Below are 14,636 nucleotides of genomic sequence, written 5' to 3' on the forward strand. Positions count from 1 at the left end.
TAGAGTATCATTCTGTGCACACACTGGGCTGGAACATCATTCCGTACAGACACTAGAATAGAGTATCATTCTGGAGACCCACTGGGCTGAAACGTCATTCCATACAGACACGAGAATAGAGTATCATTCCGTACAGACACTAGAATAGAGTATCATTCTGTGCAGACACTGGGCTGGACCATCATTCCGTACAGACACTAGAATAGAGCATCATTCTGTGCAGACACTGGGCTGGAACATCATTCCGTACAGACACAGGAATATAGTATCATTCTGTACAGACACAGGAATATAGTATAATTCTGTACAGACACTGGGTTGGAACATCAGTCCGTACAGACACTAAAATCGAGTCTCATTCTGTACAGACACTAGAATAGAGTATCATTCTGTGCAGACACTGGGCTGGTACATCATTCCGTACAGACACTAGAATAGAGTATCACTCTAGACACTGTGAGAAGTTGGCCTGGTATATGCTGTCCACTATTCTAGTGGGCACCTTGCACCAGTCCAAACGACCCTTATTGATGGTAGGTTAAAGACAACCTTTATTGAAAGCTATCCTAACTTAATAGCACACAGTAAATTAGCACATTATACGTTGAGCCCCAGGGACGTACCAAACCATATATTAAGAAAGTGGTATAAGAACCACAAATTGACTGGACACAAGGCCTAGAGCCTGTAGAAGTGCTGGGGCTACCGGGAACCACCCAAGGTAGTGACACAGGGGACCCACAGAGGACGCGTGCAGTGTCTGAACACAGCCACGGATCGCTGTTAACTTCAATGGGGAAAGTTGCGGTTGGAAATGTAAAGATAATGACACTTAGGAGAGGATTTTGAGGAAACCCCTTTAGCCTTAAGGGGTTCTAGGTTCAACACCCACGGGAGCACTAGAGTACTCGAGTTACCTTAGCCAGGCAGGAAGGGTGCATAGGTGTCTTTTGGTGTCGGGAATCGTCGTTGATTTCAATGGCGATCTGCTGCAAAGTGCTGCTGCCGTCGAAAAGGAAAGTGTCCGGGGTGATCCAAGCCTGGATCAAAGAGGAGAAGAACCTGAAAGCAGAGGGGACAGAGTCTGGGCCACTAGCCAGTGACCAGGAGCACGATAGGCGGATGCCCACAATTGTCGGGTGATTTCAGGTGAAGCTTGCCTCTTCAGCCACGGGGACCAGGAGGCATCGACGATGACCAGGATCTGGAATCGAGCTGTCCCACGAAGGATGCTGAATGCGCCGGTGTCGGTGCCTGGATTGGACCCAACAAGCAAACAAGCCTGGGCAACAGCAACCCACGCAGAAAGTAAAGAAAGACTAGCAAGGTCTGAGGGACTCACCACGCGGTGGGGAGTCAGGGCACATCTGGAGCAACCAGGGAAGCCCAAGGAAAATCAAAGCTGCCTTTACAGAGACCCACCAGTCGAAGGACAAGGGATCGCGAAGGAGCCTCAAGCGGAAATGCAAGAAGCGGGCTCAAGGAACACTCATGAAGTGTAGGCCCACAATCTTCGGTGCAGATGATGCTAGGGGCTTGGGCTACAAGTAACCCAAAGCGCAACTTCAAGAGATGTCGAGAAGTCAATGCACTTGCAATTGTGCATGGTGTCCAGGAGTTCCGATTCCACGTCACTCACGAGGACTGCGGGTCTCAGCTATGCTGGGGACTCGGGTCGGCCTCTGAGAAGTCTGGAAATCCTCTTCCTGGGCTGCAGGTACTTCGGAGTCCGTCAGGAGCTTCGGAAATGCAGACCGGCAAATGCTTAGTTGGTGCCTGCCACGCAGGGGAGTCACTCCTTGACCCCAAGGGAGATTTCTTCAGTCCTCTAGTCTTGAGTAGAGTGTCGAAGTTCCAGGATTCAGTTGCATCCAGGGATAACTAAAGTCCTGTTGCCAGGGGTTCCTTACTTATACTTAAGAAAGGGGTTGGACTAACTCTGGGGACCCACCTTTGGGAGGGTCTGGAAGGAGGCGTGGCTACACCCATTTCCTTTGTCCAGTTTCGTGCCAGAGCAGCGGCTGGTAGCCCCTGCAACCGGTTTGAACTGGGCCATGCACAGGTACATCAAATGTGCCCCCAGTGCAGACTTCAAAGCACTCTCAGAGTGCATCCACCCAACCCCAATACACTAAAGCCTGACTGGGAGGTGGTTGCACCTCCCTGTGACAGGAAACCTATTGTCCAGGCCTCCCCTGCCGGAGTTTCGTCCAGCAGCAGGAGGCCAGACTCGTGTCTGTGGCTACAGCATCCATTTTGTGATGCCAGGGCTCTATCAAACTGTTACTGGGTATACCAGTGTGGACAAGTCTCTTTACTTTACGTTACTTTGTGGATTTATAGAGCGCAAACGAATCATCCCCAAGGGAATGTCTCGGCACTGTGCGAGAAGGACGATAGATGGGGATGCATATCTAGAGGAGCCATGTCTTTAAAAGTCTCTTAAAGTTGGTTAGCTCACCGCAGGACCTGATGTTCTGTGGCAGCATATTCCACTGATTCGCCGCCAGATAGGAAAATGCTCTGCCGCCCTTACGTGCCCTCTGTATTTTCTGAGTGCACAGAAGGTTGGTTTAGCTGGATCTCAGTTGTCGGACCGGTTGATACCACCTAAGTTTTTTTCTAAGGTAGGCCGGGGCTTTTCCCTGTAGTGATCTGTAGACCACACAGAGCATCTTAAAGATAATTCTTTTCCTCACCGGGAGCCAGCGTAACTGGTGCAACAAAGGGGCTGATGGTGTTCTTGCTGGCTTGTTAAGGGCAAGGCGGGCAGCTTTGTTCACTACCTGGAGTCGTGATAGGAGGTCATCCCTTGCTCCCACCAGCAGCGAGTTTCCATAGTCCAGCCGACTCACCAGGAGTGACTGGATAAGGATCTTCCTCGCGGACAGGGGGATCCAGGGAAAGACCTTCCTAAGCATCCTCATGGTGCCAAAACACGCGCCCGATACCGTTTTGACCTGTTCCTCCATGGATAGTTTGTCATCTATTTTAATGCCCAAGTTCTTCGCGCAACTCCTAGGTGAAGGGGCCTCGCCCAGCTCGGTGGGCCACCACTCCGGAGACCAGATGGCTTCAGCCTTCCCAATCAGCAGGATTCCGGTTTTTGAGGAGTTAAGCTGTAGAAAATTCCTCTTCATCCAGGTGGCAATGCTAGACATGCAGCTTCTGCACATCAATTGGGTGGATGTGATGTCCTCCCCGATGGGGACGATTAGCTGCGTGTCGTCCGCATATGAGATAGTCTGAAAACCATGGCCCCTGATGATGTCGGCCAATGGAGTCACATATACATTGAACAGGGTCGGACTGAGGACAGATCCCTGTGGCACGCCCCGGTATACCCCTGTGGTCTGTGATACAAACGTATCTAGCTGGATGCTCTGGGTACGACCGGTAAGAAAACTTTGAATCCACTTAAGAGCCCTCCCCTTCACCCCAATCCCCCTCAGTCTGTCTAGCAGCATCCTAAGCGAGATGGTATCAAACGCTGCTGACAGATCAAGGAGGACCAGGATTACTGGGGTCCCTCTATCCAGAGTCATCCTGATGGTGTCTGTCACCTCTAACAGTGCGGCCTCCGTGCTTTGTGATGCACGGAATCCAGACTGCGAGGGATCCAGAAGGCTGTGTTGTTCCAGGTAGTTGGAAAGCTGTTGGTTCACCAGAGTTTCCAGGACCTTCGAGCAGCAGGGAAGAAGTGAGACTCGCCTATAGTTCTGTGAGGCATTCGGGTCTGCTGCCACCATTTTTAGGAGTGACTTTACCCGCGCATTTTTCCATTTATTCGGAAAAATAGCAGTCTCCAATGAGATGTTATATATCCTGACAAGAGCGTCTGCTAGGACCGTACTAAGAGTTGCCATAACCGCCGGGGGTGCCGGGTCTAGTGGCGAGCCTGATTTTACACGGCTTAGTAGGGAATCTACTTGCTCTCTTGTTACATTAGTGAAGGAGTCCAACCCACAAGGCAGAACCACTTCCTGAGGCCGGTCTCCGGGTGGAAATTCCTCCACCAGGTCTTGTAACGTCCCGTCAAAAGACTGAAAGCAGATCGATTTTATTAGTAAAGTACTTTGCTAAATCTTCACATAGATCCTGAGTGTGGGGGAGCCTCCTTACTCACCTTAGGATTTGTGAATTCCTTCAGGATCCTATTGAGTTCCCTAGAGGAATATTTAGCCTCCGAGTGGAGCCCTGAGGCGGGCGGGATCCGGAGGAACGGCGACGCACAACAGGAGCCTGCCCCGCCTGCAACGGGAGCCCGAGGTGGGGCGCCGCCGCCCAGGGAGCGGCAGGAGTGGAGCCTAGGGCGGGCGGGATCCGGAGGGACTACGGACTGAAGCCTGCCCCGTCTGCGCTGGGAACTGAGGTGATCGGAGGGGTTGCGCCGCCGCCCAGCGGAGATGCCCGAGTCCTGAGCCTCGAGGCGGACGGGAAAACACACGGCATCACGTCGTTGCCCAGGGGAACGTCAGGAACTACAGGAGAGGGGGAACAGGCAATTGGGAATTATAAAACAACGCCAATAGAGACGGAAGGGGCTGCAGCTCAGCTGCTCTGGCCGTGCAAGCACAACCTGCCAGTAGTCGTTGCACACTGTAGCTGTGTTCTTTCTGACAAGACCTCCGATAAATGCATCACTTTGCACCACTTTGCTGGCAACATCAAAGTACTGGCTGAGCAGAATCTACAAGAAGGTATTTATCTACCCCGCTCACTTGTACTCATTTCCTTTGTTCAAAATGGCTGGGGCCATAAAGCTGTAGCAATAAATCCCCTCCTGTACCTCCGACGCCCACGAGGCTCCCCGGCTTGACTCCTCCACACAAGACCACCAAAATAGAGATAAGACTCCCTTCCAGCAAGATAGGAACTGGGCCTGCTCAAATAGAAACTGAATCTTGCCCTTCCCTGTTCCCAAAACAACAGCAACTAACAGAGGACTATCGTATCTATCTCCCCTAATTTGGCGGCCATTTTAGACTGGTCTCTCTCTCTCTTTGGCGGCCATCATGGACTAGTCTTTTTCAACATATGACCATACCCCAAGAGCTGGCCTCTTTAGGCTAATCTCAACTACCAAGTGACTGCCTTTATTGCAGTATTATACTTCTACTTGTATTTAATGCACCGATCGCTACCTCATATTTCTGGCTGCTCACTAGTGTCATTTTTATCTTTTTATCTTTTGCTGCTTTTTGTTTGCACCTATATTTTGGCCCAGTATAACATTAGTATTATACCTCTATTTGTATACTGTACATTTTTATAAGCTGCACCCATTTCACTTTTTATTCTTGTATTGCACTGAACACTACCGCATATATTCCTGATCATTTGTTATAAGCTGCACCCATTTCACTATTTATTCCTGGATTGCACCTCCAATATTTCTGTACAATTTTTTTTTTTTTTTTTTGTAAGCTGCACCCATTTCACCTTTTACTCCTGGATTACACCAATTGCTACCTCTTATATGTTGGTTATGTGGGTTGCTCACTAGTGTCACTTTTGTTCCATGTAATTTACTGTTTGTATTTGCTTTTTGCACATGTGTATCACTATAGTTCATCCTCCCATACCCACTTAAACCGCCACCCCAACATGGATCCCATCGGCAAACACACATATAAAATCATCTACCCATCCACACTCACCAAAAAAGCCGCTAAACGCTTTAAACACAACTTCCTGAGATCCCACCCCAAAACCCCCTTTGCCGACACCTACTTCTCACCGGTCAACGGATCCCTGAACACCGATATCATCTTCCACACCCCACGCAGAGCCCAATGGAGAAAAGCGTTCCTCACCTTATTTTTATTTATTTTTTTTATTTGTTTTTATTGCAGAATTAGAAACCACAGAATACAAATGTTCAACCAGTCCCCTCGTAACGTCCCCCCCGATCAACATTAAACGTATACCATACACAGCCATTCAGCCCGCATCCCGGAGGCCGGGCGGCATAGTACCCTACATAGTAGGAAAGCATCACGGTGAGTGTCCCTTAGGGACTATGGTCAAAAGATCGTTTTACGTATCTGCATTTTACCCCCCCACCCACAACAATAACATCGTCAGCCATCCTACTTGCGCGATCAATGCTACCATCCGCTTCCGGGCCCACCCCGAGCACTGTAGAGCCCACCATACCTGGCCCGCTCCCCTTAGCCACCTCTCACTCAGCATCAGCGCCCCACTGGCCCTTCCTAATTTGAAGTCGCCATCGCGGACAACCAACCTCCTGGCTTCCAACCCACCCCGAACTCCCACTGAACAACCCCCCGGTGTCCCCTCCCCGGCAACTGCTAATGGTGTGTGTCCCGTCCCTAAGTGTAGTATGGATCCCGCAACAGTGTCAATGACAACGCTGGGTTAGTACGCCACGAGGTGTCCACCGGCCCCATTCGCTCAGTCCTCGTCCTCCACTAAAGAGTCACGCAAGGCCTGCACCACCAACTCCCACACACGCGCTGCATCCAAGGCCTTCTCATTACCAAGCTTGATAGCCTGTTTCATCCGGAGCACACTCTCGCATTCAGACCACCGCAGCAATTCATTCTTCCACCTCCTTACTGACGGCCCGCCCCTGGACTTCCAATGCCATGAGATTTCTCTTTGTGCCAGTATCAGACCCAAGTCAATAAATTTGCTCGTCACCTTGGTGTGTTTGGTGTGCGGGAACCAGAGCAACAAACGCTGCCATATCGAAGTCCACCTCCCTGTCGGTCACATCGTTTAGGAGGTCCCCCACCTCCGCCCAGTAGGCCTCCAAATGCGGACAACCCCAAAACAAATGATCCATGTCCGCTCCCGGAGACGAACACCTCGGGCACCGCGCGTCTTGCACCTGGAAGTACCGCCGTATTTTTTCCGGGGTCAGATAGGCCCTATGGAGCACATAGAAATGCACTTGTTAGAAGCGCGCATTTCTCGTGCCTTTCCATGTGCGACGTAAAATGTGGCCCCACACCGTGTCTGGGATGGGCCTGCCCACACTCTCCTCCCATTTAGCTTTGAGCCCCTGGAGCGGTTCCAGTCCCTCATGTAACATCCTATTATGAAGGCAGGTCACAGCCTTGAAGGTGCCCGCTGCCATCACCACATACTGGCACGCCATAGTCGTGGCCGGTTCTATGAGCCCTCCCTTCCAGTGCTTCTGTATAGCCGCTACCACCGCTGCATGCAAGAGGAATCCCTCGTCAGACAGCCCGAACTGTTCCTGAAGCACTCCGAAGGGCACCAAAGTCCCATCGATATACAGGTCTCCTACCACCTGTAGTCCCGCCTCCTCCCATTCCAGCAATGGGGACCAATCGCCCCCGTGTGGCAGGGCCGTCAGCATACCGATCGGAATTTCCGGCGCATAAGGCCGCGTCGCCTTCGCTCTCCTAAGACTCCTCTGCCAGCACAGCCTGAGTGTCCGTTCCTCCATAGTGAGGCCCCGCAACTCAAGCCTCTGCTGCATGACGATATAAGACAGCACATGGTGTTGTATCCCCAGCTCTCGGTCCTCCTCCGGTCCCCTAAACACCCTGGCCACATGTTGCGTGAGAACCTGTAGTTGCGCCGCCAAGTAATATAGTTCAAAATCAGGAACAGCCATCCCCCCCTCAATCTTGGGGCGAAGCAATGTACTCAGAGCCACTCTACGGCGGCCATGTCCCCACAGGAAACCAATAATCATCGTCCTCAGGTCCCTAAAGATCCTCGGAGGAATCCAGATAGGTAACGTCCGGAAGTAGTACAGGAGGCGGGGGAGCGCCACCATTTTCAAGAGAGCAATCCTACCCAGTACCGTTAGCGGGAGGGTCGACCAAAAGGACATACTGCCCCTCAGTGCCCGAACGCACCGACCAATGTTGCCTTCTAATAGGTCCGCGGTCACGTGGTAAATACGGACTCCCAGATAAGTGAAGCAAGATGGCTCCCAAACTACCCCCAAGTCGCGAGCAGGGCTGGGCGACTCCGCTCTCAGCGGGAACACACAGGTCTTCGCCCAGTTGACCTTAAGGCCCGACAGCTGGCCAAACTCCGATAACAGGTCCATCGCTCCCTCCAGGGCCCGCTCCGTATCGTCTAGGTATAGGAGCAGGTCGTCCGCATACAGCGAGATGTGATGTTGCTGCCCGCCGCTATTATCCCCGCGTATCTGTCACCCGACCTAGCTTGGACCGCCAATGGTTCCATCGCCAGAGCAAACAATAGGGGGGAAAGGGAGCACCTCTGTCTCGTGCCCCTACCCACCGGGTATGCTGCAGACACCAGACCACCCAAACGTACCCGCGCCGTTGCTGAGTACAAGACCCTCGTCCACCGGCGGAACCCCTCACCTATGCCAAACCTCTCCAGCACTCCATCCAGGAAGGTCCATTCCAAACTATCAAAGGCCTTCTCTATGTCCACGGACAAGACCGCTTGGGCCCCGTCTCCATCCAAGATGGCGTCCATTATCCCAAGATGGCGTCCATTATCCCAACCAGGCGACGGATATTCAGCGCCGTGCTCCTCGTGGGGATAAACCCCGCCTGATCCCTGTGCACCAGGCCCGTCATGTGTGGGGCCAGTCTGGTGGCCAGAATTCGGCTCAGGATTTTGTAGTCCACCGTCAACATGGACAACGGGCGATAGGACCTCACATCTGTTGCATCCCTGCCGGGCTTTAGGAGCGGCACAATCAAAGCCTCCCGCATGGACCCAGGCAAACCCCCTGACTCATAAGCTTCCGTATACACCACCAGCAGCCTGGGCGCTAAGCTGTCGACAAACTGCTGATAGAATTCTATTGGTAACCCGTCCACCCCGGGTGTTTTATTTCGAGCCATATTTTTAATGGCCACCCGTATTTCAGTGAGCGTGATCGGGCCGCCCAACTCTTTCGCGTCCTCCTCATCTAGGACCGGAAGCTGCCTCGCCCCTGGGTACTCCGCAATTTCCTGGACCTCCACTCCCAACTGACTTTGGTATAAGTCCTGATAATACACCCGAAAGCACTCCAACACCGCTGCCTGGGAATACACCGTCTCCCGCTGTGCGTTGTTAATGCTAAGGACCGGGCAGCCCCTAAGTTCCGGGTTAGCGAGTCTGGCCAAGAGCGTGCCCACCTTATCCCGTTCAGCATGCGCTCTGATGGCGTATTGCCTGTAGTCGTAACATCTCAACCGTTCCGTCTCGGTGGCGACCACTTCCTTCGCTTCCAGCAACTGGGTCTGTAAGTCTGGCCTGGCCGGCCTGCGCCGCTCTAATTCTCTCAGATTCTCCTCCGCTTTCGCAAGTGCATTCAACACAGTCGTACGAGCATTCGAAAACCGACCCAGACATACCCCTCTCACCACCACTTTCATCGCATCCCATTCAGTGGACCTACTCGTGGCCGTACCCTCGTTCTCGCCAAAGTAACGATCGATGCCTTGTTGGACAGCGTCACTAAACACTGAGTCCTCCAGCGTGTCTGGCCGGAGCCGCCATGTTGGTATCGCCGAGCGCTCCCGCTGCCACTGGATATGTACCAATAGGGGATTATGATCCGAAATGGTTCTAGCCAGGTATTCCGTGTGTGAAATCAATGGGGCTAGGGACCCGCTACAGAGCACTGAATCTATCCTCACATGTAGTGCGTGGAGAGCTGAGTAAAAGGAATAGTCCCTGGTGTCCCTGTGCTGTTCCCGCCAAACATCCAGCAACCCCCATCTGTCCTGCCAATCCTTCCTGTGCATGGCCAACTTACGTACCGGGGAATCAACAAGGGGGGGGGTGAGACCTATCCAGAGCCACATCCGTAATCAAGTTAAAGTCCCCCCCTAGCACTACCGGGCCCGCCAGGAAAGAGGCCAAGGACCCGGAGAGGCCATCGAAGTATCGGGCCTGATCAGTGTTTGGCGCATACACACAACAGAGAACCACATCCCTTCCATACAACCTTCCCTCCACTGCCACAAACCTGCCATCAGGGTCCACTACTTGGTTCAGCACCTGGAACGGTATCCCCGCCCTCACCCAAATCAATACCCCCCTGGCATATGCCGAGTAAGTGGTGCCGAACACCTGGCCCCGCCATCTTTTCTGCAACGCAGCGCACTCTTTTTTGGTCAGATGGGTTTCTTGTAACATAGCAATCTGGACCCCCCTTCGCACCAGGTATTCGTGCACTTTGTGGCGTTTGACCATAGTTCGTAGCCCCCGGACATTCCACGTTAGGCATTTTAAGTTAGGTAACGTCCCCATACCAGCATCGATCAGTCCGAGTCAAACAACGAGAGTTCACATCCCCCCCAAAGCAGTTGCCCCCCCCCGAAACAAACCCTGAACAGAAAAACACCCCAAACCCCACTCCCCAGGACAGAGCCTACAAACCCAGTGTCAGCCCCAATCCAAACCTCAAACCAACCACACATTCTCCTAACCTGTGGTCTCCACCACAGAAGGCCTTAAGGGCCCTAGGGGGGTGAGTTATCGCCGACCCCAGCTAGCGGAGCCCACACCCCGCGCCCTCATCCCATCCTGCATACGTGGCACCCTATCCGGCAAACCACCCATCACCAACAGGATACCGCCCTACCATTAGATCTTGTCCAAGTCCCAACACAGTCTCAACCGTGAAATATCCCATCAGAGGTCTGGGGGGTCACCACCGGCCCCTTCGAGCTTTCCGCTTCTGAGAGGTCCTCTCCCGTCCTGCGGCCTTCCCCGCCAGAGTCCGATTCCACCAGTTCACTGTTCTGTTGCGACCCCGTGATGGCCGCCGTCGCTGCGAGCGCATCTCTCTTTTCCGCAGCCATTTGAGCCTCCCGTTTCTCCCGCTGGCGCCTATTGCGGGACCGGATGCGTTGCGATTGTCTGACCCGGGGTTGTTTAGGCTGATCTCGCCTACTTTTGTGCGGCCTGTCCGTCCCCGCTCTATACGACTCCAGCCACTGCCATGCCTCGTCCGGAGTCTGGAGGAAGTGCGTGGTCTCATCCAGGATGACCCGCAGCTTGGCCGGGAAGAGCAAGGAGTATTGAATGCCCTCCTCCCGCAGCTCCTTCACCGCCAGGAACGATGCTCTGTTCCTCTGGACCGCCTGAGTGTAGTCCGGGAAGATTGTGACCCTGCTGTTCTCCACCTCAAACGGGCCTGACATCCGAGCCCTCTGGATGAGGAGGTCCCGGTCCTTATAATGGAGGAGCCGCACTACCATCGGTCGGGGGGGGCGGCCAAGCCCTTGCGGGCGAGCAGGCACCCTGTGGGCTCGCTCCAGGGTAAAGAAAGGAGTAAGCCCCTCCGTTGCCACCACAGTTCGAAACCAGTTCTCCATGTAGGCCACCGCATCCTCCCCCTCAATTCTTTCCGGCAGGCCCACGACCCGCACGTTGTTCCGCCTATTGCGGCCTTCGGCATCCTCCGCACGTCGTTCCAGCGAGTCCAACCGGGCCAGTATGTCTGTGATCTTATGTTCCGCGGTCACTACCGACGGTTTCAGGTCCAATAGCAGCTGATCATGGTCCTTGACCCTATCCGCCAGCTTCGCATGGTCCGCTCGCAATAGCCCCAGCCCCGTGGCTACTTGCGCGATGTCCTGGTGCAGCGCCTCCTTGGTCGAGGTGATTGCATCGAGTATGGCGTCTAGACGTCGATTCAATCGCTGCTCCTGGTCCAACTCCGGCGGGGTGGTCTCACCCATCTGAGACGATGCCGCTAGGTCCCCCTGTCCGCGCTCCACGGCCACCAGCCCTCCTGTCGCCGCCATTTCAGGGTACTGCGTCACAGGCTAGGAAACCCGTCCAGCTCCGGCACTCGTGGGTCAGTGCCAACTCCCCGATATTGCGCAGGATCAAGTGCCACCGCCGATGCCCTCAGGTCCAAGGGCCAAGTGGGCGAGCACCGTTCGGTCGACCCCCTCTTGAGCCTGGAGGAGGAAGGGAAAAGAGAAGGATAGCGGCCAGCAAGAGTCCTCAAAGTCCGAGCGGGGCGAATTCCTGTCCCCGACCTTCGGAACTGTCACCGCTGTCCCCAACGCCTCGATCTTTCGGCTGCAGAGCCTCCCGCCAGTCGGCGCCAACTCGGCTCAAAGTCGGTGTCCGGAGCTGCCCGACCTCACCGCCGCCATTTTCTTCTCACTCTCGGCGACACCTCAGCCGTCGCCCAACTGGGTCTCCACGGGGCCAGCAGTCCCCCGGCAACTTTCCGTCAGCGCCCTGCGGTCCCCTCACACTTCGTAGGGCAGGAGTGTCGACCTCGGGTCGCCCAGGGTGCAAAAATCAGGAGATTTAGCGGGACTCCGCGCGGAGCTGCGAGCTCACGCCGCCATCCCGATCGGCGTCCAAGCCACGCCCCCCAGCGTTCCTCACCTTACTCACCATCTCCACCACCAGGAAATCCGCTCACAGCCTAACTCTCTCCATCACACCAGCCAAACTCTTCCCAGGCAGAGCTACCGTCACTATCTACAATAATGGGATTGTCCTATCTCAATTCACAGACAGGAACCTGGAACTACTAGACAACCTGTTCCCCACTTTCAAAGAGCACCTCTCCAAGTCGCGGACCGACACTCTTATCTCCTCCAGTCCTACAACCCATGACCTCACAGCTCCCACCACCCCCAACCGCTCTAACCTAGTTCAGCACCAGGTAGATACTACACACTCCTCAATCAGAGACACACCTACCACCCCTGACTTCTCAGCCCCCACCCACAGCCCCTCTATCCCAGTTCAGCACCAGGTGGCTACCACCACACACGCCTCAAACACAGACACAGATCTCTCCCCCTCATACACCACTCGCACCCCCATCCCTCCTACCAACCCCCGGACCCCCACCCATTTCATTAACACTCCTCTCACACCTGACAGCACAGCTGACATTAACACTCCTATCACCCCTGACATCACAGCTCCCACCCACAACACATCTAACGTAGTTCAGCACCAGAACGACACGCACAACGACATATCCCACCCTTTATCCCTCCCATTCTCAGTCCCCATTACCCTCTAACTAACTACGCAGAACACACCTCTCTTGATTTAACTCTCCCCTTCCCCACAACAGGACCATCTCCAATCCCATTTCCCCCCCACTCTCAGCCCCCATTACCCTTCCTGCACCCCCACCACTACTAACAGACACCCATCCTCCGCCTTGATCTCTCCGCCTACCCCCAATGCCCTCAATCATACCACCAACCTCCTCCCTACTTCATCCACACCCCTCCCTCCCAAAACCTCTCTCCGCCCCAACACCATCCCGTACACTAACACAACTCAGCCCTGCACGAACACCAGCCCACTCCCCCACCTGCACGCTAATTCCCTGGTCAGTCACTCACCTCTGACTGCCACCCCCACCTCCACCAGCTACCCCACGTTGGACAAGATCATGGCCACCCTCATCCAGATCAAAGAAGACATGCACATCATCAAAGAACTACTCTCCACACACCCCATACACCCCGCACCCACCTCCACTTCCCATCCCAACATGCCCCCTATCCCTCCGGTTGACTCCCTCACTCAACACTCCTCACACCGGATGTCAATCCCTGTTCACAATCGCAACAACCGCCCTCATCGCCCCTGCAACCCCTCACCCACCTACACCTCTCCTCCCAACATGTCCCCCTCCCTCCCGATTGACTCTCTCACTCAACACTCCCCACACTGGACTTCAATCCCAGCTCGCAATCGCAACAACCGCCCTCGTCGCACCCACAGCCCTACTTCTGACCTCGACACACTCACCCTTCTCCGCTCCTATGACCCAGCCCCCCAAAATCACACAACCACCTCACACCTCACCATTCCCACGATACACTCAAATCCCCTTAGACCCCCCACACTAAACAGCAGATTCTCCATCCCCAATAACCTTAGAAAAATCCCTCTCTCTCTAGAACCCTCTACCACCCTCAACACACCTCGTCTCAAATGCACTCTCCTCAACTGCAGATCGGCCTCGAAACATTCCGCCGCCATTGCTGACCTCCTCTTATCACGGGACCTTGACCTCCTGACTGAAACCTGGTAACTGAATCCTCGTCACCTAGAATGGACATTCTGGTTCCACCCAACTACCACATTATCAGGCTCGACAGATCAGGCAAAATAGGTGGTGGAATCGCATGCATCTACAGGAACAACCTCTCTGTTCTTAAAAGTCAATTCCACCTCCCTACCATCCCCAACATCCTGGAAATACATCTGCCTCGACATTATTAGTGAGGGCAAACCGATATGTTCTCTTCACAGCATTTACCACCCACCCAGGGACAACCTCACCTTTTCCCAACAAATCATGGATCTGATCTCAACCAACTCCGGACGGCAGCTCACCCAAATATACCTTGGTGACTTCAACCTCCACTGGAACGATGGCAAGGACGCGGTGGTAAATAGTCTTAAAAACTTCCTCGATGCCCTTAACCTTACCCAAATATGCAACAGCCCGACCCACGAGAAAGGCTCTATCCTCGACCTGATCATCTCCAAAGAGGACTCTATCCAACTCGAGTCCATCCAACCCTGTGACTGGTCAGATCATCATATTGTCACATTCTTCATCAATGAAAAAGTTAAATTCAACCCTGTTCAATCCTCCAAGCCCAAAGTCTGGAAAAGAGACCTGAAAAAACTCAACCCAAGCTCTCTGC

At 53.9% G+C, this 14,636-nt stretch overlaps 1 protein-coding gene across 1 annotated transcript in view; it reads right to left on the reverse strand.

Annotated features, from left to right (window-relative positions):
- PKN3 (protein kinase N3) overlaps positions 1-14,636 on the reverse strand; it is a 314,322-nt gene that overhangs the window by 26,794 nt on the left and 272,892 nt on the right. The gene's annotated exons all lie outside the window — the stretch shown is intronic.

This window comes from Lissotriton vulgaris, chromosome 5, assembly GCF_964263255.1.
Source record: "Lissotriton vulgaris chromosome 5, aLisVul1.2, whole genome shotgun sequence".
In the NCBI taxonomy this organism is placed as follows: domain Eukaryota; kingdom Metazoa; phylum Chordata; class Amphibia; order Caudata; family Salamandridae; genus Lissotriton; species Lissotriton vulgaris.